We start from the raw sequence: 27,384 nt of genomic DNA, 5'->3' as shown, positions 1-27,384 counted from the left end.
CTAAAGGTAAGGGAAATATCTGTGTTTTGGTTGTTGCAGTCATCCTTCTAAGGAAAAGTGATAGAGTAAGAGTTGGGTGGAAGCTTCATCCTGTCTTCATTCTATCGAAATTTACTCTTGTTTTCAAGGTCAGAATATAGACAGGCTATGAAAGTGTCTCAACTTGACCCTCTCTCTTTTCCGATTGCTATGGGTTGTTTCCCCCCTCCAAATTTGTATGTTGAAGCCCTAACCCCTAATATGATATTTCAAAATGGGGCCTTTTGGGACCCTAGGTTTAGATGGGGTCATGTGGGTGGGACTCTCATGATGGAATCAGTGCCCTTAATAGAAAGAAACACAGTATTCTCTCTCACAGTGAGAAGGACACTGTAAGCAAGCTAGAAAGAGGACTCTCACCAGGAATGCACTTGGCCAGCACCTTGAACGCCTCAGCCTCCAGAGCAAATTTCTTTTGTTTATACTTCTCTGTCTAGTGTACTTTGTTATAGGAGACTAGGTCAATTGTGGTAATTTGGCCCAAAATCTGGTAAATATTTTATTGCACATTCTGTGTGAGTATTTTTCTATTTGTGTGCTTGTTTCAGTATTCATAGATGCATTGATAAACAATTGAGACAAAATCAGGCATTGTTATCTTTCTATTATTTAAACTAAGAAGTTCAGCCTTGGTATTTGTTTGTTTGTTTGTTTTTTTAAGGCCACATCTGCAACATGGAGAATTTCCCAGGCTAGGGGTCGAATCAGAGCTTCAGCTGCTGGCCTATGCCACAGTCACAGACAGCTATGCAGGATCCAGGCCACATCTGCAACCTAACCACAGCTCACAGCAACTCTGGATCCTTAACCCACAGAGTGAGGCCAGGGATCGAACCTGAGTCCTCATGGATACTAGTCGGGTGCGTTACTACTGAGCCACAATGGAAACTCCAGGCTTGGTATTTTTGACTTAATTTCCTTTACTTTTTCAAGACTGAATTGCAAGGAGTACCTTCTCTTCTCAGCTTTTATCTCTTTAACAACACCTGAATATAAATAATGGTGTTATTAAAATGATATTTTGATAGGATACTATCTGAATCATGACCTAAATATACCAACTCTCCCCTCATTGTGAGTTTCTTTGGCTGAGGGTAAGGTAGGGAAGGTGAGAGGAGCGTTAAAGGCTGACAGATGATGAAGGTGCAGTAAGATGAGGCAAATCTTAGCTCCTAAGCCTAATGCAAGAAGTTTCAATGGACCCCTTGAAGGATTCTTTTTTTGCTCTGCTGATATGTACCTATTTAGCTCAGTATAAACTACTGTCTCCCAAACAAAAACTCAAGTGCAGATCTTACACTTCAGTTTCCAAAGAGGAAGGGAATCCAAAAGAGGATTATATCAATTGTTACCCTGGCCATGTGGGACCATCCAATATCAAATAGCCAGTAAAATCCTGAACTTATACCTAAACAGTGTTTCACCATGGGGCTGGAAGGAGGTAGGGAGAAGGAACCTGGAGCTCCCTCTAGAGGCTGGCAATAATATTCCCATAAGTTAGGTCATATTATAAACTGACTTTTGCTTTCTTGTATAAATATATGTTCTGACATCAGTCATCCTCCCAAAGTCTGTTCACATCTTTGAGGAGCATTAAAGTAACTAACAAATTAAAAAGAAAGCCCAGGAGGTGGCAGCAAGATGGTGGAGGAATGAGAGGATGTGCTCACCCTCTCCAACAAAGACATCAAAAAAACACATCTACATGTAAAACGATTTACACAGAACATCAACTGAATGCTGGCAGAGGAACTTAAACCTCCAAAAAGGGCAAGAAACTCTTGACATAACTGGGTAGAACAATAGAAAAAGAGAGAGAGAAAAGGAATTAGGACAGGAGTAGCACTCCTGTGAGGGGGCTGTGAAGGAGAAAGGGAACCCACACTCTGGGAAGCCACCTAACCAATGGAAAGATCAGCCGAGTCAGAGGGAACTCCAAGAAACCAAGGAAAGTGCACCAACAGGTCTGAGAACCAAAAAGCAGAGTGAGAAATGGACAGACCATCTGAACTACTGGCACAGACACCACAGACTGAGATGCTTGGGTGGGGGCTGGGTGCTGAGACTTAGGCTCCGGAGGTCAGTCCCAGGGAGTGGGCTGGGGTTGATGGTGTGGATTCAACCTAAGGGCCCAGGGAGCGGTGTGCTGCTGGTGGGGGGAGCGGTACACTAAGGGCTGGAAAGTGGAAAGCCATGGCAGAGGGAACCCCAGAGAAGGTCTGGACCCACTTGGAGAGATGAGGTGCCATTGTTGGGAAGGGGAGAGGAGGAGGGGAAGGCCGCCATAGAAAACTCCTTGTGTCCCACTAGGATTGCAGAGAGCAGAGCATTCCAGGCGCAACCCACCCCCCACCCAAGCCCCTGCTGGCCTCACTTCACACTTCTGGTGCCCACGCCCCATCCTCATGGAGTTGCATCCGCCAGCCCCACCTTGCAAGACTGGCGCTGACGCCCCACCCATGTGGAGCTGCCCCCACTGGCCCACCCTGGACTGTGCCAAACTACAATTTGGCTTCCCCAAATTCATGGAAAAAGAAAAACATATGCACAATGAAGAAGCTCAGAAACCATACCCTGTTAAAGCAACGGGAGAATTCACCTAAAGCAATCAACAATGAAAGAAAGCCCAGGAGTCTGACAGACTTTGAGTTCAAAAGGGAGATAGTGTAAATACTGAAGGAATTAAGAGAGGATATGAACAGAAATGCAGATTCCCTCAGAAAGGAACTAGAAAATATAAGGAGGAGCCAAGAAAAACTAGAAAACTCATTTGCAGAGATGCAAACCGAGCTAAAGTCAATAAAGACCAGAATGAATAATGCAGAGGAACGAATTAGTGACATGGAAGATAGAATAATAGAAATCACGCAGACAGGACTGAAGACAGAAAACCAAATGAAAAAACATGAAAGCAATATAAGAGACCTATGGGACAACATAAAGCAGACCAATCTACACATAATAGGAATTCCAGAAGGAGAAGAAAAAGAAAATGATATTGAAAATATATTTGATGAAATTATGGCTGAAAACTTTCCAAATCTAAAGGATAGTCATATCAAGATACAGGAAGCACAGAGGGCCCCAAACAAGTTGAACCCAAACAGGCCCACACCAAGACATATTATAATAAAAATGGTAAAAGTTAAAGAGATTATTCTAAAGGCAGCAAGGGAAAAGCAAAGTGTTATTTATAAGGGAACCTCAATAGGGCTATCAGCCGATTTCTCTACAGAAATACTACAGGTCAGAAGGGAATGGAAAGGTATATTTAAAGTGCTAAAAGGAAAAAAAATCTGCAACCTAGAATACTCTATCTAGCAAGAATGTCATTTAAAATAGAAGGGGAAATAAAGAATTTCTCCAACAAACAAAAGCTGAAAGAGTACAGCAATACTAAACCCATTCTAAAAGAAATACTGAAGGGCTTCTTTAAGTTAAAAAAAAAAAAAAAGGAAGAACTAGGATGGAGGAAGCCACAATTGGAAAGCAGTCACTTAAATAAGCCAGCATACAGATTCAAACATGGAGATGTTAATAAAAAAAAAAAAGCATCAAAATCATACAGTGTGGGCAAGGGAAGTAAGAAAAAATGGATTCCTTTTTTATTTTAATGATGTGTTTGAGCCTATGTGATTATCAGGCTAAAGTAAGCAGATGTAGGAAGGGTTAACATACTTAAAAAACAGGGCAACCACAAATCAAAACCAAACATTACACTCACAAAAACTGAAAAGAAAAGTACTCAAGCATAAAATAAATGGAAACCATCCAACCAAAAAAAAAAAAAAGAGAGAGAAACATAGAGTCAATTGGAAAACAAGGTTTAAAAAGACAGTGAATAAACTTCTATCAGTAATCACCTTAAATGTCAATGGACTGAATGCTCCAATCAAAAGACAAAGAATGGCAGATTGGATAAAAAAGCAAAAACCTACAATCTGCTGTCTACAAGAAACTCACCTTAGGGCAAAGTACACGTATAGATTGAAAGTGAGGGGATGGGAAAAGATATTTCATGCCAAGGGACAAGACAGGAAAGCAGGAGTGGCAATACTCATATCAGACAAAACAGACTTTAAAACAAAGACCATAAAGAAAGACAAAGAAGGACACTATTTAATGATGAAAGGATCCATTCAAGAAGAGGATATTACAATCGTCAATATATATACCTCTAATATAGAAGCACCTAGATATCTACAACAAATACTAATAGACATAAAAGGAGAAATTGATGGGAATACAATCATAGTAGGGCACTTTAACACCCCACTCACATCAACGGACAGATCCTCTAGACAGAAAATCAATAAAGCAACAGAGATCCTAAAGGAAACAACAGAAAAGTTAGACTTAATTGACATTTTTAGGACATTACATCCAAAAAAACCAGAATATACATTCTTCTCAAGTGCACATGGAACATTCTCAAGAATTGATCACATACTGGAACACAAAGCTAACCTCAACAAATTTAAGAGTATAAAAATTATTTCAAGTCTCTTCTCTGACCGTAGTGGCATGAAACTAGAAATCAACCACAGGAAAGAAATGAGAAAAAAACATACTTCATGGAGACTAAACAACATGCTACTAAAAAACCATTGGGTCAATGAGGAAATCAAGAAGGAAATTAAAAAATACTTTGAGGCAAATGATAAAGAAGATACATCCACTCAAAATCTATGGGATGCTGCAAAAGCAGTTCTCAGAGGGAAGTTCATAGCAATACAGGCATTTAACCAGATGCCTCTATGAAATGTGCAGTTTTAAATGGTTTGAATTATTCCAGGTAAATGTAAAATTCTGAGAGCAGAGTCGCTTGAATTTGACCAAGATCTATATATCTGCCTAGTATTTGCTGTTTTAAATACCCAGCAGCTCTATAAAGTCTATAGATCTACATTGTGCCTCACTCCTTAGTGTTTCCAAACCTGAATGTACATCAGAATCACCTGGAGAACTTGCTAAAGTGGATCGCTCAGCTCCACCCCCAGAGTTTCTGATTCAGTGAATCTTAGGTGGAGCCTTAGAATTTGCATATCTATAAAGTTTCCTGGTGATGTAAATGTGCTAATATAGGGATCACACTTTGAAAACCTTTGTTAGATCACTCTGCTAATTTTAGTCTTCCTAGTTATGTTATGAAATAATTCTTTTTTTTTTTTTGTCTTTTTAGGGCTGCACCTGTGGCATATGGAGGTTCCCAGGCTAGGGGTCGAATTGGAGCTGTAGCTGCTGACCTACACCACAGCCATAGCAACATCACATCCAAGCTGCATCTGTGACCTACACCACAGCTCACGGCAATGGCAACTATGGATCCTTGACCCACTGAGTGAGGCTGGGGATTGAACCCAAGACCTCATGGATGCTAGTCATATTTGTTTCTGCTGAGCCATGATGGAAATTCCTGAAATAATTCTTTTTGATGGGATCCGTAGTGAGTTTAGTTTCTCCATAGACATCTGATCGTAGCCACCTAAGATCTCACTCTATTTCTCTCCTTTCCATCCTTAAAAAAATATTTATTGAGACCTGTATGAAGAAACTGGAGTGAATAAGACCTTATGACTGGAAGTTTTGTATAAATAAGACAAAAATTTCTATCTTTTAGCCTCTATCTTCATATTAACTTACAGTGTAAAACATTAATTTTTTTAAATGGGCATATTCTCCCTGATGTTGAAAATTTCTTTCAAGATGATCAAAATCAAAAAATTTATCCACATTTTGTTAATGTGATAAAATGGTCAGAATTAAAATTTTCATAAAACAGATAGAAAATACCAATCATGCAAATTAGCCACTAGATGCCATGTACATAGAAGAGTTAGATATGGAATGACTTATCATCTGTATTGATGATCAACTTCTAAATGTTCAGAATGCAATTAAGTATACTCTGTACTGTATTTTTTAAGAAAAATTCTTGAAAATTAGATGGCTCTAATGATCGATATGACCACCACCACAGCTGCCACCACCACCAATATTTATTGAGTGCTAACTGTATGTCAAGCAGTGTATTTAGTGCTAATTATGCATTATCTCTTACTCTTCATAAAATACGTGAAGCAGGTACTATTATCTCTATTTAACTGAAGCTTCGAAAGATTTAGCCCTAAGTGTTGGTGTTATTGCTAAGGGCAAGAAGCTTTGGTGTCCAGGTGCACAAACTTTGACTTGGGGGAGGGTGTGTATTGTGAAATGAGTGGGTAGACTCAGGCTACTTCCCAGCAGTCACACGAGCTCTGCCCAAGTCCTCTCACTGACTTTATACCCCATTGAGCTTTGCCCTTTTCTTGTGTTCTCCCATCCTTGGTGTGCAGGATGTGGCCTTGTTACAAAAGTGACATCACAAGGAACAGGACATATAATCCATCCAAGGATGGTTCCCCCGTGGCAGGCTATTTTGGAGAAATTAAATGGACAATTTCATTTTTGGATTTTTCCTCAACCTTGCATGTTGGTAATGTGAGGGAGGTTCTCAGATACTAACAAAGACCTTTTCTTGATACCTAGATCAGTTTTTCAACACTCACAAGTCCGGCTGCTGCTTTAAAATCTCAGTTTTGATATGTCCAAATAACTTCTATCCTCCGGCGCCTGTAAACATGCACCTGGCCCCTCCGAGGTTGCCCTGTCACACACACGGTTATCCAAGCCTGAAACCCATCCTCCATTCTGGTTTCCTCCCTACCCTCACCACAACTAATTAATCAAGTCTTGTCAACTTTGATTCCTAAAAGATTATCCATTCTTTTCCCAACCCACTTTATTTACCCTTCTTCTTTTCTCTCCTTATTTGCGACTCTCTTACCTTTTATTCATATTGTCATGAAAGTGATTCTTCTGAAACTTAAATTGTTACTTCACATTCTTATTAAGTACCCTCTAACAGCTTTCTATTGCTATCAGTATAGGCTTTAAATTTCATACTGTGACTTAGAGGACACGCCATGACTGGCCCCTATCTACCTCTCCTGTCTGTCTCTGACCACTTAGACTTCTGATGAATGTATTTTTGCTTCTTGAAAGGACCATGCATTCTCTCCCATCTGGGCCATTTATATGCTATTCTCTATCTGAAACACTCTCCCCTCAATTCCTACTTAGACTTCTGACATCAGCTTAATTATCACTTTCTCTGAGAAACTTTCTATCCTTCTGCATGAAGGAAGGTATGATGCTTGCTACAAGTGTCTCAGACTTCTCTAACAGAACACAATCACCTCATTAATATATTTTTGTTTAATTATCTTTCAAGTTTGCTAGAGTGTAAACTCAGAGATATCAGAGACCATATCCTGTTGTTTGTAAATGTATAAATAGGGCTTGGCACATAGTAGAGGCAAAATGGAGCTAAGTAATTAATTTAATACAAAACTTAAATAGAGACAGGTATTGTATAATCTTGTACTGTCTCAGGTCACTGAAAACATGTATACAGCATTTTCATCTCTACTAGCCTTTGCTTTTCTTATTGGCTTTAAAAGACAAAAATTTAAAAATCCCAAACTGTGTCAGAAGTATCTGTAATCTTGTTTTCTTTCTAGGTGAAACTGTAAATGGAGAAAAGATGAATTCAGTAGTCCCTGTTGCAGGTGGCTGAGGTTAAGATTTCTCTCCCTTCTGCCCAATGCTCTCAACCGAAAATCTTGGTATGTATAGCTACCCCTAGAATTTGAAATTTTTTTCTACTAATCTGTAAATAATTCTCATTAAAAGTAATCTCAGCTGTATCCTTTCCCTCTCTCCTCCTGTAAAACATACCCTGTGTTCTGCTTTATCATGAAACCATTGAATGACAGGTAGGATTCAGTAAGAAACCTAAGACAATATCTGGTAGAGCTTGCCATCCTGTACTTTAACTGTTTAATTTTCCTGTCAAAGCTTAGTCAGCACCTGTGGCACAGAACTCCCTACCTCCAGAGACAGCCCGTATAGATGGTACTAATTGGTCAGAAGCCCCTGTTGAAAGGGCACCCCCTAGGAGGGAGGGGACTTTTGACCTCGTTGCCAGTGTAAACTTTGAGGGAGTTTATCTTTTTCTGAGACCAGATTTGGTAGGGGATAAAAGAAGATAACATTTAAGGCATGGGGTTCCCTGGGAAAAGAAGATTAGAAGGAGGCACTAGACAAATAGGAAAAAGGGTATAGAAATGAAGATTTGTCACATTTAGGAAGACGGAGCCCCTGCCAAGTTTACCAGGTTCTTAGACTTGGGAATGCTTGAAAAGGTAGAGGTGCTTGCCAGACCAAAGACCCAGAGAGACTAACAATGATAGTTGTGGTGGCATGTGTTTTGGAGGGTGGCGGAGGAGGAGGGAATGGATGTTGCAAAGTTGTATTATTATTATTATTAGCACACACTTTTGTTGTAAGTGGCAATTAGTTTCTAAGAGGAAAAAAAAAGATTTTTGCAACTAATACTTCAGCATGTGTGTTCATAAGTGTAATAAACTACTTGTTGTCAACACTATTGCTAGATATAGTCAGCAAATTTATGTTCAGCTTTTCCTAAGCAGTTCTTAAAAATTCGTCGTTGTGGAGTTCATGCTGTGGCACAGCGAGTTAAGGATCTGGTGTTGTTGAACCTGAGGTGCTGGTTTGATCTTCGTCCCAGCACAGTGGGTTAAGGATCCAGCGTTGCCGCAGCTGTGGCTTGGATTTGATCCCTGGCCCAGGAACTTCCATGTGTGGGGGGGCAGCCAAAAAAAAAAAAAAAAGAATTTGTCATTTTTTGGTAATACATTAAACATCTAAATGATGAAGAAAGCAAGGGAACTCATAATAATATCTCCAAAAGCAAATATTGTCCCTATGAGAAATGGAAATTATGAAAAGTGTAAATAATAAAGAAATATAGTCATCATCAAAAAAAACATTTATATCTAAATACCATGGATAAGAGCCTTACTGATCCCTTAGTCCAGTGGCTTTAAAACTTTTTTATTTTTTATTTATTTATTTATTTTTGTCTTTTTGCCTTTTCTAGGCCCGCTCCCGTGGCATATGGAGGTTTCCAGGCTAAGGGTCCAGTCGGAGCTGCAGCCACTGTTGAACCTACGCCAAAGCCACAGCAACGCAGGATCCAAGCCGCGTCTGCAATCTACACCACAGCTTACAGCAACGCTGGATCCTTAACCCACTGGGCAAGGCCAGGGATCGAACCTGCAACCTCATGGTTCCTATTCAGATTTGTTAACCACTGTGCCACGACGGGAACTCCTAAAACTTTTTTAAAAGAAAGCTGGTATTTGTTTTATTTTTTGTTTTCTAAATGAAATATCATGCCAAAACCAAATAGAAAAACTTTTTTTTTTTTTTTTTTGGTCATTTTAGGGCTGTATCCACGGCACATAGAAGTTCCCAGGCTAGGGGTTAAGTCACAGCCATAGCCTCTGGCCTATACTACAGCCACAGCAACACCAGATCCGATCCACATCCATGGCCTATGCTGTAGCTTTTGGCAATGTTGGAGCCTTAACCCACTGAGCTGGGCCAGGGATCAAACCTGCATCCTCGTGGATACTAGTCAGGTTCTTAAACCACTGAGCCACAATGGGAACTCCAAAGCAAAGTTGTTTTTATTGAATTTGGGGTGGGACCCTCTAAGTTCTGTTCACTTGTTTATTCTTCCCCTCCTCTGGAGGAACTGAGGGCTCTTTGGAATTTACTACTAATCCACTATAACCCATCGTTATCATGCATATACAGTTAGGATCATGTCAGACTTACTATATTAGATGCCCTTCCAAAATAGCATAGGCAAGAGAAGTCCTAATTACAGAGGAATAGAACTAAGAAGTAAAACATTCTGTGAGCATGTATTAATTATAGGCATATGCACAGACACACACAAACCTGTGCAAAAAGATATTCATATTATGTGGTGTTATGTAGTACAAAGTAATGAACATACTGTGGACACATATCCAGGTGTCACTTGGGCATTTTGGAAAGTTCCTTGTGCCCCTCAAGATTTTTACTAGTTATAGGGCTTGTAATTTCATAGTCATCTCTGATTCAAAGCTCCTGCTTCAATGGGATTTGCTGGATTTATGAACTGTTACAATGTCGAGCTGATACTTTCCCTTCTTTCTACTGTGTCACAAAAGATATGGGAACTCAGTTCTAAGGCGTAACAAATAATCCACTTCATTTGAAATGTCTTTATTTTAATTCTACTATTGAAACTACTGGAATGACAGTTTTATTCTGCTAAATGCATCATTTTTATAGTTTGAGCTTTATGATTTAATGTTTAATATTTATTCCTTATATATGAAGAACATTTATATGATCAGGAGAAGAAGGAACAGCTTTGACAAGGCTGGGGAAGACATTAGTGTACTGACATCATTTTGAAATTACAAGTGGCTGCTCCCGGTTCTGAAAGACTCCTCCCAGTGACTTATTAAGACAAATTTTGCACAATCTTCTCTAAGGGAGAGATGATTAAAATTGTTGTGGAGTAGAAGGGGACAGACCTAAAAGCAGAGGCATAAAAGAGGGGACTGGAAGAGATGAAGATGCCACCACTGTGAGTTGATTAGTGAGGTGTGAGAATGTAGTGGGAGAGGGCAGGCAATGGCGGTGATAGAAAAGGGGAAGTCATAAGGAAATGGAAAGATTTTTATCTTTGACTTTTCATGTTCTGTTTTGAGGATAGGTAGATGCCTATTATTTTCAGACTTGCCAAAATTAGAGATGCATATTAGTTTTCTATTGCTGCTATAACAACTTATCACAAACACAGTGGCATGAAACAACCTGAATTTATTATTTTACAGTTCTGTAGATTAGAATTCTGCTGCCTTGAGTCTCACTAGGCTAAGATCAAAGTGTCTGCAGAACTGTAGTCCTTCTAGAGACTCTAGGAAAGAATCCGTGTTCTTGACTTCTCCAGCTTCTAGAAGTCATTGGCTTGTGGACTTCATCCTCCATCTTCAAAGCAGGCAGCATTGCATCTCTCTCTGATTATTTTTCCATGGATACATCTCCCTCTGGAAGGGGCCTCTGCTTTTAAGAACTCACGTGATTAAATTGGGCCCACCAGAATAATCCATGATCATCTTTCAAGGTCCCTAATTTAATCACAGCTCAAAAATTCCTCTTGCCATTTTGTAAAGTAGTATTCTCACAGGCCATTGATTTTGGTTAACTTCAGGATAATTTCTTCTCTGGCTTACTCTAGAATTACTGTCCTCATTAATCAAAACAAAATGGGGACAGTAATACTAGCCAGAATAATTCTACTCTTTCTCTGTTCCCTATAAAATTCATTGTTAACAGCAATATCTGTGTTTCTTCTGTCCTGTCTAAAGCTGATCTTTCAGACACTAATTAGTAGATACTGGAAGAAGAGGCATTGGTTCTTGGCAAGATGAAGCCCCATTCCATCTCACTTTCCCAACAAATCTTTTTGTTGTGATAGCAAGATTTGAGCTGAGAAGAGATTGATGTCTAGAATGCAAAAGGAGCTCCTACAGATCAACAAGAAAAAGACAAGAAATTGAATAGAAAAAATAGGCAAATATGTGTCTAGGCAATAGGCGACTAGGAAAATCTTGATGGCTAATAAACATTTGGAGAGGTGCGAAATCTCACCAGTGGTCAAGGAAATGCAAATTAAAGTAAGAATATGACATTTCACTCATCATTTGACAAAATTAGAAAGATAATATCAAGTGTTGATGGGGATGTGGGGAAACTGGGTTTTTCATGCACTCCTGGGGAGAGTGTAAACTTGGCGTAGCTCTTCCAAAGCGTGGTCTGACACAATTGGTAGACAAATTAAGCATGACTTGCACTTCTGCTCTTGGGAATAGATTCCAGAGAAGTCCTCAAGGAGATGTTTATAAGGTTGTTCAATCAAGTGGTGTTTTTGGCAGCAAAGAATTGGAAACAAACTAAATGACTTGTTTTCCAAGACAATGGCTAAATAAAGTTTGATGAAAAGATCAGATTCTCCTTATCAGACAAAAATAGTAATTTAAATTTCTATTTAGCAACATTGATAGGTCTCAAAAAACAACTCAAAAATAGGATGACACTTACAGACAATTCCTTTTATGGCGATTAAAACCTAAACATGAAACATGCCATATGTTTTATTTTATTTATTTTATTTTATTTTATTTTTATTTATTTTTTCTGCTGTACAGCATGGGGACCAAGTTACACCTACATGTATACATTTTTTTTCTCCCTTTGTTCTGTTGTGATATAAGTATCTAGACATAGTTATCAATGCTACACAGCAGGAATTCATTGTAAATCCATTCCAAGAGCAATAGTTTGCATCTGATAACCCCACGCTCCCCATCCCTCCCACTCTCTGCCTCTTCTGCTGGGAAGCCACAAGTCTATTCTCCAAGTCCATGATTTTCTTCTCTGTGGAAATGTTCATTTGTGCTGTATATTAGATTCCAGTTATAAGTGATATCGTATGGTATTTGTCTTTGTCTTTCTGGCTCATTTCACTCAGTATGAGAGACTCTAGTTCCATCCATGTGGCTGCAAATGGCAGTATTTTCTTCTTTTTTATGGCTGAGTAGTATTCCATTGTGTATATATACCACATCTTCCTAATCCAATCATCTGTCGATGGACATTTGGGTTGTTTCCATGTCCTGGCTATTGTGAATAGTGCTGCAATGAACATGCAGGTGGACGTGTCTCTTTTAAGTAGAGTTTTGTCCGGATAGATGCCCAAGAGTGGGATTGTGGGGTCATATGGAAGTTCTATGTATAGATTTCTAAGGTATCTCCAAACTGTTCTCCATAGTGGCTGTACCAGTTTCCATTCCCACCAACAGTGCAGGAGGGTTCTCTTTTCTCCACAGCCCCTCCAGCACTTGTTATTTGTGGACTTATGAATGATGGCCATTCTGACTGGTGTGAGGTGGTACCTCATGGTAGTTTTGATTTTCATTTCTCTTATAATCAGCGATGTTGAGCATTTTTTCATGTGCTTGTTGGCTATCTGTATATCTTCCTTGGAGAACAGTCTATTCAGGTCTTTTGCCCAATTTTCCATTGATTGATTGGCTTTTTTGCTGTTGGGTTGTATAAGTTGTTTATATATTCTAGAGATTAAGCCCTTGTCGGTTGCATCATTTGAAACTCTTTTCTCCCATTCTGTAAGTTGTCTTTTTGTTTTCTTTTGGGTTTCCTTTGCTGTGCAAAAGCTTTTCAGTTTGATGAGGTCCCATGGGTTTATTTTTGCTCTAATTTCGATTGCTTTGGGAGACTGACCTGAGAAAATATTCATGATGTTGATGTCAGAGAGTGTTTTGCCTGCCATATATTTTAAAAACACACATGTCTCAAAGTTAATGTGTGAAAAGTCAATTGGATTGAATGTTTGTCATTGGAGCGGGAGAGGGAAATGGAATTGTGGATGTGACATGAAGATAAAAATAGTAAAGTAAGATACAACAAATGAGGGGCCTTATCCTAACTGAGATGATGTGTACCACAAAATGGGAGTTAGGATTAACTCAGTTCTGTATACCTGATTCCAAAGAAATTAAGAAGGCAAAAAGGGGCATAATGTGGGGGCCTGATTATAAAAACTCTACTTTGGGGGCTTGGGTTTTCAACTACTGAGGCAATTCTCTTGTAGCCACTTCGGGCTCCTTCTCATGAGGACAAATAGGAAGACATCCTGGTTTAGCAGAAAGGAACTTAGAGTGGAAGGTGAGAAACATACACATTTCTTAGAGCTGGGTTGAAAGCTGGTTGAATGACTTTTGGTAGGTCACAGACATTTTCCTTAGATGGTGAATAATAGGACCTGCTCTGTATACCCAGCAGGATCTTTGTAGGGGTGAAATCAGGGGAAACTATGACAAAATGCTGAAAGCTTTTCATAAATATCATATGATTATGTCTATTGCAAGGCTGGGCATAAAAGAGAAATTATTCTAGTTGGGAGAAGGAGAGTAGAACCAAGTTTCATGTGCCCTGGACTTGCTTGGGTCTTTGTCACTTAGAAAGAGTGAGAGGACAAAAAATCAAATCTAAGGGAGTTTCTCTTAACTACCCTCCCATCCTGGCTCCTTATTATCCCTCCCTCCTTCCTTCCTTACTTTTTGGTTAGTGCTGTTAATATTGAGTGTCAGCAGTTAGATCTTTCAGTCAGTCAAAGGAGTTCTTTTCTGGGACACATGAGGGCAGGCTTGGCTCCTGAGCAGATCAAGCATGTTGGGTTGCAGGATCACCTGAAAGAAGGAAGGAAGGGGAAGTTATATTTCTTGAACACCACTGGAGACATCATTTAATTATACTTTAGTCCAGTGAGGCAAGCATCATGGTCCTCATCTTAGAGATAAATATCAGTCTTGGGGAAGTTTAAAGTATGGTCAGTGACACATAGTATCACACACAAAGTGACAGAATTGAAGTTTGCCTCTGATTGATGCCAAAGCCCATTACTTTGTTCTATACCCCTGTGGGGCATTGGATAACATCTGGTACCGTTCTCCTCCTCCAACTCTCCTCCCTGCTTTTTCAGATGTGAAAAAAAGAGGTCCTCAGAGAAGATCTGCTCTGTCGTAGGTCATGTGCTAATTCACGGCAGAATTTGAATTGGTACCTGAGTGCTCTGAATTCCTCTATCTGCCGCAATTTTATGCTCCTATAGTCACAGAATTATATTATACATAATCTAGTCATGGTAATAAAAATCAACGGATACTTTCTTTGTTTGAAGATGCTTATTAATAATGTCTGTCTTTCCAGCTCTTCACCCTGTTTGACCACCACAGCCTATAGTGTGCTCTATTTTTGGAAATATCTGTTGGTGCACAGAGACAGCTACAGGATACACTTGTGGCTGGGAATTTCTAGGTACTCCATGTAGAAATATGAAAGAACTAAGGGCCAGTAGCTGGGTTTGAAGGTACTGCAAGGAAGGTATTTCTTACAGAGCAATCCACAGATGGCATTGATTCTCTAGAAAAGTGATGAGTCCTAACCATTGAGTGTTGAAGCTGAAACTGGGAGACTCTTGGTAGGAATATCCAAAGGTGACACAAATGTAAATAGGAACTGAGGGGATGGATATTTATCAGGTGATTGACTATATGGCTTGTAATTAGTTTCTAGGCTGAGCATAAATGGCTCCTTAGCAGAAAATTACAGGTTCCAACAAGCCATTCTGTATTTTACATAAATCCTGTTTCCTTAAAGGGGCTTGAAAGTACCAACAAGCAGCAGGTGATTGTTCTGTGCCTCTTGCTCCCTGGCTATAGACTCCACTATATTAGAGGACACCTGAAGTTATCCATCTTATTTTCTCTTTTCCTCCTAATCCAGGCTCTTCTTTAAGGGTCATGTGAGATTCTAGTTCCTATGTGAAAATCTACAAGCCTCCTTAATCAGGGGAAATAGATGAGATACAAGTTCCTGGGGAGTGTAAGTTGCTCTTGAGCAAAGGGGATTGTGAGGATGGTCGGGAAAAGAGGATGTAGAGACAAATCATACATTTCTAGGAAGGAAGATAACATTATAGAACAAGGTAAACTGAGTGAAAGGGTTGCAGATGGAGGATCAACATAGACAGTTCTGTGGCTAGGCCCTGATGGGAATGGACATGGGATGGGGACAACTGTACAGATTCAGGACGGGTGACTTAACAGGGAGGGGGGTGATCATTGTTAAGCCTCTGCATCGGGGAGCTGGATAGCAACCTCACAGATTTCCCACTGTTAAGTCTATAATATGCATTAGCATTTAACAAATTAATTCTGAAATTATCGAACAAATGATGTGAGTCTGAATGGCCCTTTGTGAAGCGGAGGATGGTGATGGATGGATGTTGGCTGAATTCCAATAGAATATGTCATAGGAAAAAGTTCTTTCTAAACCTGGAATGTGATTCTCTGATTCTAAAAGTCTAAGTTTAAAAACAAGTAAGGATACAGAGGCCTTCTGACAGCTCTGTTCTGTAATACCTTACCCCCACTAATATATTCATTCTGAGTTCTTTTCAAAAGTATACTTTCTGGAAAAGATAGATTTTGCCACTAAATTATGAGTCTCAAAAGCCACAGGGCTGGAGCACACTATCACACACCTACAGTTTATGTGAATTATACTTTGAGATTTCTTCCAATAGAAGGTGCTTCTATAGGCTTTCTCTACAGCCCACTCTGGAAAAGCCCTTAAAGCCACCTTTTTCTAAATTGCTGTTTTCGGTAAAGATGGACTACAATTTTTTTCTCTTTTTCTCTTTATTAATTTTGTTTTTTATTTTTTATATTACTCAATGAATTTATTACATTTATAGTTGTACAATGATCATCACAACTCAATTTTATAGCATTTCCATCCCAAACCCCCAGCACATCCCCCCATGCCCAACCTGTCTCCTTTGGAAACCATAAGTTTTTCAAAGTCTGAGTCAGTATCTGTTCTGCAAAGAAGTTCATTGTGCCCTTTTTTCAGATTCCACATGTTAGTGAGAGCATTTGATGTTGGTGTCTCATTGTCTGACTGACTTCACTTAGTATGATAATTTCTAGGTCCATCCATGTTGCTAAAAATGCCAGTATTTCATTCCTTTTAATGGATAAGTAATATTCCATTGTGTATGTATACCACATCTTCTTGATCCACTCCTTTGTCTAGGTTGTTTCCATGTCTTGGCTATTGCAAAGAGTGCTGCAGTGAACGTTGGAGTGCATGTGTCTTTTCAAGTCATGGATTTCTCTGGATAGTTGCCCAGGAGTGGGATTGCTGGATCAAATCGTAGTTCTATTTTTAGTTTTCTGAGGCATCTCCATACTGTTTTCCACAGTGGTTGCACCAATTTACAGTCCCACCAACAGTGTAATGGGGTTCCTCCACACCCTCTCCAGCACTTATTGTTTGTAGACCTTTTGATGGCCATTCTGGATTTGTAGCCCAGGATGTGATCAATCTTAGAGAAAGTTCCATGTGCACTTGAGAAGAATGTGTATTCTTTTGCTTTTGGATGGAATGTCCTATAAATATCTATTAAGTCCATTTGGTCTAATGCTTCATTCAGGGCCTGTGTTTCCTTATTGATTTTCTGTCTGGATGATCTGTTCATTGCTGTAAGTGGGGTGTTAAAATCCCCCACTTTGATTGTGTTATTGTTGATTTGTCCTTTTAAGGTTGTTAGCAGTTGCCTTATATATTGTGGTAAACCTCCGTTAGGTGCGTAGATGTTTAAAACTGTTATATCTTCTTCTTGGATTGATCCTTTGATCATTAGGTACTGACCTTCCTTGTCCCTTAAAATATTCTTCATTTTAAAATCTATTTTGTCTCATATGAGTATTGCTACTCCAGCTTTCTTTTGATTCCTGTTTGCATGGAATATTTTCTTCCATCCTCTCACTTTCCATTTGTATGTGTCCCTGGAAGTGAAGTGGGTCTCTTGAAGACAGCATATATATGGATCTTGTTTTTGTATCCATTCAGCCAGTCTGTGTCTTTTGGTTGGGGCGTTTAGTCCATTAACATTTAAGGTAATTATTGATATGTATGTTCTTATTGCCATTTTATTAATTGCTTTGGATTTGTTTTTGTTGCTCTTTTTTCTTCCCTTCTTCTCTTTTTCTATCCTCTTGTGGTTTGATGACTATCTTTAGTGTTGTGTTTGAGTTGATTTTTCTTACTTGTTTATGTATCAATTGTAGATTTTTGCTTTGCAGTTATTCTGAAGTTTTGATATGAATCTATATTTATATGAGATTGTTTTAAGTTGTTGGTCTCTTAATTGCAAGTGCATCTCCAGTGTCCTGCATTTGTACCCACCTCTTCTCAGGATTTCTGATTTTGGTGGCATAATTGTGTGTGGGTGATTTCTTACCTTTACTGTATATATACCTTTACTGGTGGGCCTTGTCATTTGTAGTATTTTTGTTTCCTCTTGTGGCCTTTTCTTTTCTGCCTAGAGAAGTTCTTTTAGTATTTGTTATCAAGCTGGTTTAGTGCTGCTGAATTCTCCTAGCTTTTGCCTATCTGTGAAGCTTTTTATTTCTCCTTCAAATCTGAATGAGAGCCTTTCTGGGTAAAGTAATCTTGGTTGGAGATTTTTTCCTTTCATCCTGTTAAGAATATCATGCCACTCCCTTCTGGCCTGCAGTTTCTCTGCTTAAAAATCTGCTGATACCCTCATCAGGGTTCCCTTGTATGTTATTTGTTTCTTTTCTCTAGCTGCTTTCAAGATTTTCTCTTTGTCTCTAATTTTGGTCAGTTTGATTAATATGTGTCTTGGTGTATTCCTCCTTGGGTTTATTTTGTATGGTACTCGTTGGGCTTCCTGGATTTGAGTGAGCAGTTCGTTTCCCATGTTAGGGAAGTTTTCAGCTATTATCTCTTGGAATATTTTTTTCTGTCCCCTTCTCCCTCTCTTCTCCTTCTGGCACCCCTATAATATGGATGTTGTTGCATTTAACATTGTTCCAGAGTTCTCTGAGAACTGTCTGTCCTCCACCTTACTTATTCATTCTTTTGCCTCCTGTATTCTGCTGTTAGCTGCTTCTAGTGAATTTTTTATTTGTTATTGTATTTTGCATCTCTTCTTGTTTAAGTTTTATATTTTGTATCTTTTTGCTCAGTGTTTCCTGTAAGTCATCCATCTTTGCCTCCAGTCTATTTCCAAAGTCTTGCATCATCTTTAGCATCAACAGTCTAAAGTCTTTTTCCTGGAGGCTGAGGATCTCCTGATCACTTAGCTGATTTTCTGGGCTTTTTTCTTTCTCCTTCATCTGAGTTATAGTTCTCTGTCTTTTCATTTTTATAGGTTTTTGGTGTGGTGACCTTTTTACAGATGGTAGAGTTGTACCCTCTCTTACTTTTGGTGTCTGCCCCCTTGCGTCTGAAGTTGGTACTGTCTGCCCCCCTTGTGGCTGAAGTTGGTACAGGGGCTTGCTGTAGGCTTCCTGATGGGAGGGACTTATGCCTGCCCAGTGGAGCTGATTCTAATCCCTCTGGTGGGTGAGACTTTGTCTCTGGATGGGATTAGAGGCAGCTGTGTGCCTGGGGTGGGGGGGTCTTTAGGCAGCCTGTTTATTGAGGGGCAGGGCTGTGATCCCACCTGGATTGTTGTTTGCCCTGGGGCTTCTCAGCCCTGATGGGTGGGGCCAGATTTTCCAAAAATGGCCACCTCCAGAGAATGGCATGCTGCTGAATATTCCTGAGAGCTTTGCTTCCAATGACCTTCCCTCTCAACAAGCCACATTCACCCCTGTTTTCCCAGGGTGTTCTCCAATAACTGCAGTCAGGTTTGACCCAGATTCCTATGGAGCCTTTGCTTTGCCCTGGAATGCAGTGCATGTGAAAGTCTGTGTGTGCCTTTTAAGAATGGGGTCTCCATTTCCCCCAGTCCTGTGAAGCTGCTGTGCACAAGCCCCACTGGCCTTCAGTGCCAGATGCTCCAGGGGCTCTTTCTCCCAGTGCCAGATCCCCGCACGTGGGAGTTTGATGTGGGGCTGAGAACTCTCACTCCTGTAGGTGAGTCTCTGTGAACCAGTTACTTTCCAGTCTGTGGGGCTTCCCACCCAGGAGGTATGGGGTTGCTTACATCATGTAATCACCCCTCCTACCTCTTGATGTGGCCTTCTCTTTGTCTTCTGGAGTAGGATATCTTTTTGAAGGTTTCCGGTCCATTTGGTTGAAGATTACTCAGCCTTTAGTTGTGAATTTTGTTGTTTTTAGGAGAGAAGTTGAGCTCCAGCCCTTCTCTTCTGCCACCTTAATCCCATCTCCATGATGGCCATTCTGTACGATTTTTTTTCTTAATGTATTTTGAGAGTTTATCCTCATAGCCTATTCCAAAGAAATCAATTAAATGCACTTTTGTTTTTTGACATGATAGAAAAAAGTCGTGGGAGTTCCTGCCAGGGCTCCATAGGTTATGAACCTGACTCATATCCATGAGAATGCAGGTTTGATTCTTGGCCTTGCTCAGTGAGTTAAGCATCCAGCATTGCCATTAGCTGTGGTGTAGGTTGCAGATGTGACTCAGATATGCTGTTGCTATGGCTGGGCATAGGCCAGCAGCTATGGCTCCGATTCAGCCCCTAGCCTGAGAACTTCCTTATGGTGTGCCCCTAAAAAAGAAAAAAAGAAAGACATGGACTTTGCGTCTCAGACAGATCTGATTTTAAGTTCTAGCTCCACTGCTCAGTGGCCATGTTTCTCTCTTAAAGTTGTAATTTTTGCTGTTTCTTCTCTCCAAATCTTTTCCTGATTTCCCTTTCATATCTGTTCATTCCCTAGCTTCCTACCCTGTTTAGGTTTCTTCCTAGTTCTTACAATATTTAATACACTGTTTGTCTTACTGGTTATTTTGTTTGGGCACTCTTTTATTGTCTGTTCTTCTACTAGAGTATTATCCGCCATGGAGGGCACACTCACTAAATCCTAATTAAATGAATAAATGAGTGAATTGGTGACTTAGAGCAACTTAGCCTAAGTTTCTTTTTTCTGTTAATCGTGGGTAAGTAAATCCTCCTTTACTTTATTGCAGTAAAGATTAAATGACATGCTACAGAACACCTAGTACAGTACCTGTCACATCAAATGCATTTAGGACTATCTTTTCTTTCCCTGATGATAGACAGTTCCTTTACAATGTTTATCTAATGGATGCTTGAAGCTCTCTATCACTGAAAGATAATTAAGCTGGTATCTGATGATAACAAAAGGCCAAAATCATTAAAAAAACAAAGCAAAGCAAAAATCTCAATGCTTTCATTGGGTAATCTGGCAGCAGGGAGAAAAATAACTCAATGAAAATTGCCAAGAAAGTTTTAAGACATGGCTGCTGGGAGAAAACTTTGTGGTCTTTGGTTTTCAGATTTCCTTCTATTATGATTAAGATGAGATTGATTGAGGGAGGTGAGGTCACTTTTCAGGTAATTAGTAGCAGAGCTGGGGCTGGAACATAGATACTTGAGACTTGGTTTGTGCTCTTGCCTCCTACACGTCAGTTGCCTCTAAACACGAATTGGTTTAAACTAGTTTCAGAATTTAAAGGCTGTACAGTTGGAAAATGTTAATCATGTGGTTTCAGATTCTTGGCTGATTCCAGCTTTCTAACTCTTTAGTTATAAACATGTCTTAGCCTTTGTCATAATAGCACCTTAATAAAAATGAAGATTTGGAAACATATTTTTTTCTCTTACTAAATTATGTGACCTCTTCAAAATGTTCTTTATAGGCCTAAAATTATGTTGTGGAAAACAGGTAATAAAGAAGGCTGATAAAAATAAGGGAAACATATGCAAGATGGAAATAACAGAACAGAATGCTGGAAACACTTTAAAATCAAACTTAATATAAAAATCAAAGACTTGTACTCTGAAAGTGCCAACATCAATCACTAAATGTTGTGAAAAGATGAGGTAAAGCTATAAATAGGATGTGACAATGTGGCAGAAAATAAGCTCAATAATTTTAAAAAGAGTGATTTAAAATCTCATTTTCAATTTTTGGGACATGGATAATTTTCTCTGAAATTTGATTTGTTCTGTATTAAAAGGTTTACAAGTTTAAATAGTTAGACATGCTTTATGCTAAATCAGCTATACAGAAAGATTAAAAATAAAATGTGTATTAGACAATCACATTTTCCATGCAGCTTATTCTGAGTGGAATCAGAGTAGATATTTTTAAAACCTAGTTCCTAAGAATGAGCTTAATTTTTTTTTTTCTAATGGGCTTTGCTGGTTCAGGTTACTTTTTTTTTTGTCTTTTTTTTTGCCTTTTCTAGGGCCGTTTCCCATGGCTTATGGAGGTTCCCAGGCTAGGGGTCGAATTGGAGCTGCAGCCACTGGCCTACGCCAGAGCCACAGCAACTTGAGATCCGAGCCACTTCTGCAAGCTACACCACAGCTCACAGCAACGCCAGATCCTTAACCCACTGAGCAAGGCCAGGGATTGAACCTGCAACCTCATGGTTCCTAGTCAGATTCGTTAACCACTGCGCCACGACGGGAAGTCCTCAGGTTACATTTTGAACCAGCAAAATGTAACCAAGAGCAAGTTGAGTCATTAATTTCCCTCTCATAGCCCTTCCTCATTCCCTTAGTTTTCCCTTCTCCCTCACATCTAGCTCCTTCTCTCCCTCCCTTTCCTCCCCGTCCTTCTTTCTCTTTCTTCACATCCCCTTCCTCATGCAACTGTTCCTCCCCATCTCCATAATTATCTCATTGCCTTTCCCTGTCCTTTCTTTTCTTTTATTGGCCTAAGTGAACTTGGACAAATTACATAAATAAGCAAGGGTCTCAATCTCTTAGAAAACTACATAAGTAAGCCTAAGAGTCTGTGAGGTCAGAACTGTTCTTATGACAATACAAAAACATGCTTACCTTTGTTACTGGGTTGACATTTGCCCTGATGACAGATACACTTGCTGAATCTTTAGCGTAAATTAAGTTATTGACACCACACTGTATTCACGTACCCACAATACACAGAAATGCCAGTTTTACTTCAGATGTCCTTGTGAAGCGGCAAAATTAATTTCATTAAATTTTTACTCTTAGTGTATCTTTTTACTATTCTAGGTGGTGAAATGGGACATGTGCATAAAGTATTTGTGCTTCACACTGAAATATGATGTTTATCTCAAGGGAAAGCCTTTGTGTGACTGAATTGGGGGCTAAATTCACTGTTGTTGTTTTTTTTTATGGAACTCAATTTTTACTGTAAAAAAATACTGACAAAGAGTTTGTCTTTCTGATTTTTCAGCCTTGAGTATTTGGCATACATTTTCTTAAACAAGGAAGAAGTGAGCCCATTGTTTCAAGAAAACAACTGGAGATATTTTTTTGCCAATGATAAAATTAGACTTTCAAGTGAAAGTTAACTTTGGAAAGCTTGCATCTGTCACCTTGACATTGACATCAGCTTTCTGTCCTCCCTTCCTTCCTCCTTTCCTTCCTTCTTTTCTTTTTCCCTTCCTTCCCTCCCTCCTTTCTTTCTTCCTTTTTCTTTTCCTTTTTTATGGCTGCACCTGTGACATATGGAAGTTCCCAGCCTAGGGGTCAAATCAGAGCTGTGGCCTATGCCACAGCCACATCAACACCTGATCTGAGCCTCATCTGTGACCTGTGTTGAAGCTTGTGGCAATGCCAGATCCTTAACCCACTGAGGGGGGCCAGGGATCGAACCTGCATCCTCACAGAGACAGCATTGGGTCCTAAACCAGCTGAGCCACAACAGGAACTTCTTAACAACTTTCTAATACTTACTTAAAAGACTTTTTGGTGATCTTAGTTGTGATATTAATGAATGTGATTTGTTTATTTATTTGACATTGCATAAGACAATGTTGGAAAGATCTGTGTAACTCATTGAACAAATGTTTTAAAATGATCTATAAATAATGATGCAAAAAGATCTTTTCAAAATGTAAGATATTCCAGTGGGCTTCAAGTAACAGTATAATAAGTTCGTTGATGGGATTTTTTTTTCTTGTCTTTTCTAGGGCCACACCTGTGGCATATGGAGGTTCCCAGGCTAGGTGTCTAATTGGAGCTGTAGCTGCTGGCCTATGCCAGAGCCACAGCAACAACACAGTGGCCAGATCCGAGCTGTATCTGTGACCTACACCACAGCTCATGGCAATGCCAGATCCTTAACCTACTGAAAAAGGCCAGGGATTGAACCCAAAACCTCGTGGTCCCTAGTCGGATTTGTTAACCACTGAGCCACAATGGGAACTCCATTTTTTTTTTTTCCATTGATGGGATTTTTGATCCTACATGGCCACTAACCATGGAGAAATTACTGCTTGTTGAGTTATGGTGTGTAATATTCGGTTAGAGTTTTTTTCATATACATCAACCAAAGCAGCATGTCATAACAAATGGAATGCAACAGATATATGAATCCAGTTGCTTTCCATTAAGCCAGATATTTAAAATATTATTAAAAGTGTGTAAAGTTGTTCTCACTAATTTTTGAAGGTACAGATTTTTCATAAAAATTTGTTTATGTAATAGGGTTAATTTCTAAAAGAATAAAAAATAAATATTTAAAAATCCTTTAGGTTTTTTTGTGGTGGTAAATATCAATAGATTAAGACACGTAAAGAAGAACTCTTCAGGGAGTTCCCATTGTGGCTCAGTGGTAACAAACCCAACTAGTATCCATAAAGATGCAGGTTTGATTCCTGGCCTGGCTCAGTGGGTTAAGGGTTGGGCAATGCCATGAGCTTTGGTGTAGGTTGCAGACTCTGCTCAGATCTAGCATTGCTGAGGCTGTGGCATAGGCTGCAGCTCTGATTCAACCTCTAGCCTGGGAACTTCAATATGGAGCAGGTGCAGCCCTAAAAAAAAAAAAAAAAAAAAAAGCTCTTCAGAATTCTAAATAATTTTTAGAAGTATAAAGAGTTCTGAGATTTAAAAAGTTTGAGAATTGCTATGATATAGGTATAATTATTATCCTCATTTTACAGAGGATGGAACTGAGGCTTAGAGGTATTAAGTAACTTTCTCAAAGTCAAATAGCTTTTTGTAAAGCTAAGATTCCAAGTCCAGCAGAATGACTCTAGAACTTACATTTATCACCACTGAAAGTGTTTTTTGGTATTTCTGGATTTAGAAAGCTCAGAAAACTCAAGGCAGTTGTCTCTTCTCTTCCATCCACCTTCCCCCAGAACACATACATTCACTTAGAACAGGATTTTCTGTGCTCACTTTTTATTCTTTTCATCGTAATTTCTTCTCAGCCCCAAAAACATGGATCAGTTTCTTTGCAAAGTTGCATTTAATAAAGTTAGATAAAATACAGTGCAGAGAATGGAACTGTGGAGAGAGAATGACTTTAGACCTATCTGTATGAGGTTTTTCACTTGCTGCTAAGAAGGAAAAGGAGAGAAGGCAGAACTTGGGAGTCTGAGGAAGGGTGGCTCAGTTAGCCAGGGTAGGTGACAAAAAGATTGACCAAAGGACTAGATTTTGTCCTGGTCCACATCTTAGGTCAGGAATAACTCAGAGATGGCACTTCCTCATCTTGGTCTATGGCAGACATTGATGATTGGTCAAAACCCTCTTTCTCATTGAGCTTAGAGACATCCTTAGACTTCTCAAGGCTAGGTCTCACACTCTGCATAAAGGATTTGGCATATTTGATGAAACCCTATTACCATTCTAGTTTTATGTTGTACCTATAACCCCATCTCAAACACAGAGAATATCAAGAGGTTTTGTATGACTTATTCCTAGTCCCAGGCACACAACTCTGGGCATGTCTGGAATTTTCACTGGCTGCGTTAATTAGGACAGATTTGCATATTTTTCCTCCTATGTGTATGAAATTATCATCTATGCTTTGTAGATATAGGATGTGTAATAGTTAATAACATGGGTTTTGGAGTCAGATTATCTGGGTTTAATCTTGTAGAGATACTGTGAGGATTAGATGACTTAATAAAGTATAACACATTTAATGGTGCCCAGCTAATAGTCATGCTCAGTCAATATTAGCTATTATTACTATTATTATTATTACTGCCATTACACTGTGGAAGAGACTTTATTTAGGGAAATGTTTATTGTTTCAAATGAAGAATTGCAGACTCCCACTTCAACAGCAAGAAGGTGAGTGTCCTGAATTATTTTCTGGTTGAGAAAACAACCAAAATAAATGGATAGAATGTAAAGAATGTTTTAAAAATACATCTCTGAGCAAGAAAGGAAGACATCCTCGGAGGTTAAAAACTAAGCAAAAGTGGGAAACTTGAGGGCAAATGAATATCAAAGCAAATTTTATTTGAGGTTAATCTGGCAAACTTTGGTGACCTTGAGGTTTTATTTTGATGGATGCATTGGATTCAGCAGGCAAGAGATTGGCCTAAGGTGGGGAATCCCATAAGAGATCCACATACCAAGGTGGGACACCAAAGAGCTCTGGCCTCAGTTTAGGTTAAGCTCAAAATGAATCTGTCATGTAGAATGGGACAAGGAAACTTGTTTGGTTTGACCATATTTTGAGTGGAGGGAAAAAATAATCTCCCATTAAGAATTTACAGCCACAGGACAGTCTTCTGGGGTTTGAACTTGAATGGAAAATCTGAGTTGCAAAAGAAATAATGAGCAAATATGTGATTAAATATGTGGTTAAATAAAAAGAAACATTGTATAATACAATAACAGTAATAATGTCTAACTGGTTGGACACATCAAAACAAGATAGAACCAAAATACTGGACAGCCAGAGCATTTAAATTCAGAGAGTGATGGTAATTAGGATTGAAACATTATAAGATACATATAGTGTTTGAGAAGAGTGTAAGAATATTTATGAAATTCAAAGTTAAATTTGCATGTTAAAAAATCTGCATTAACCATTAAAGTAATAAACACAACAGTCTCTCCCTTTCCTAAATACCTTTTGAAATTCTTTTCAGATGTGATGATTTGGCACATAAGCAGCATTATCTAAGGCCCTGCAGTTAAGTCATAAGGAGAAGCAAAATTTTGAACAACATAAAATATTCACTAATGAGTTGGCTAATAGTGAAATTAGTCCACATGTAAATATCCTTCCTCATTTTTTCTACGTCCATGTTTGTGTACATTTGAATGCAAAGTGAACTGAGTGAGAGTAAAACTGGAAATCTTGTAAGAGAGTCATGATACTAAGAAGTCTTCAAAAGTACATTGGAGAAGCACAAGGATTTTGAAAACGGGGGCTCTGACATATGGGAATCTGTAATATTCTCTTATTACATTTTTAGTCTCTTCTTTATCTGTGGTTATGTCCCTCTTTTAATTCATTATATTATGTATGTTTTCTTTTGATCCATTTTGCCATATATCTATATTTTGTTAGGCTCTTTTCCCCTGAACAGCCAGCTTCAGCTTTGTTGATTTTCTCTAGACTGCCTCTGGGCACTATTTAATTAAATTTAAAAAATAATCACTCTTTCTATATATGACAGCTGAACATGTTAGTCAAGAATCAAGTATCAAGATGTGTAGTGTTTGCAAGCCGCAAATTTAATAAATCTTAATGAATTATATGTATCAATTTTTCATATTGTCTAAAAGTTTGTTCTTATTTTTGTTATTTCTTCAAGTTGTGTTTATATTCATTTTGATTATTTCAGTGTGTTCAAATGCAGTATATTCTATTCTTGGAAAATATGAATGTTATTTAAAAATGAGAAAGTGAAAAAAAAAAGGAGGCTCTGGCAGGTTCAGATCAGTTGACAACTGAAGAATAGAGAATCAGTAATGATGATAAGATGATTAGATGATTCAAAGAATGATTTTGATATACAAGGATTAAGAGAGCCCTTGAGAAAATAGATAAATCCCTTTCAAATTGTACTAATTATAG

At 38.9% G+C, this 27,384-nt stretch overlaps 1 protein-coding gene across 7 annotated transcripts in view; it reads left to right on the top strand.

Annotated features, from left to right (window-relative positions):
- Positions 1-27,384, top strand: part of TNFSF4 (TNF superfamily member 4) — a 310,192-nt gene that overhangs the window by 245,058 nt on the left and 37,750 nt on the right. For all 7 annotated transcript variants that reach the window (XM_047752312.1, XM_047752309.1, XM_047752310.1 and 4 more), the window contains one exon: positions 7,602-7,706. The gene's annotated coding sequence lies outside the window, so the exon portion shown is untranslated. The remainder of the gene's footprint in view (positions 1-7,601; positions 7,707-27,384) is intronic.

Source organism: Phacochoerus africanus, chromosome 11, assembly GCF_016906955.1.
Source record: "Phacochoerus africanus isolate WHEZ1 chromosome 11, ROS_Pafr_v1, whole genome shotgun sequence".
Taxonomy (NCBI): Eukaryota; Metazoa; Chordata; class Mammalia; order Artiodactyla; family Suidae; genus Phacochoerus; species Phacochoerus africanus.
This window is presented reverse-complemented; position numbering and strand designations above follow the sequence as displayed.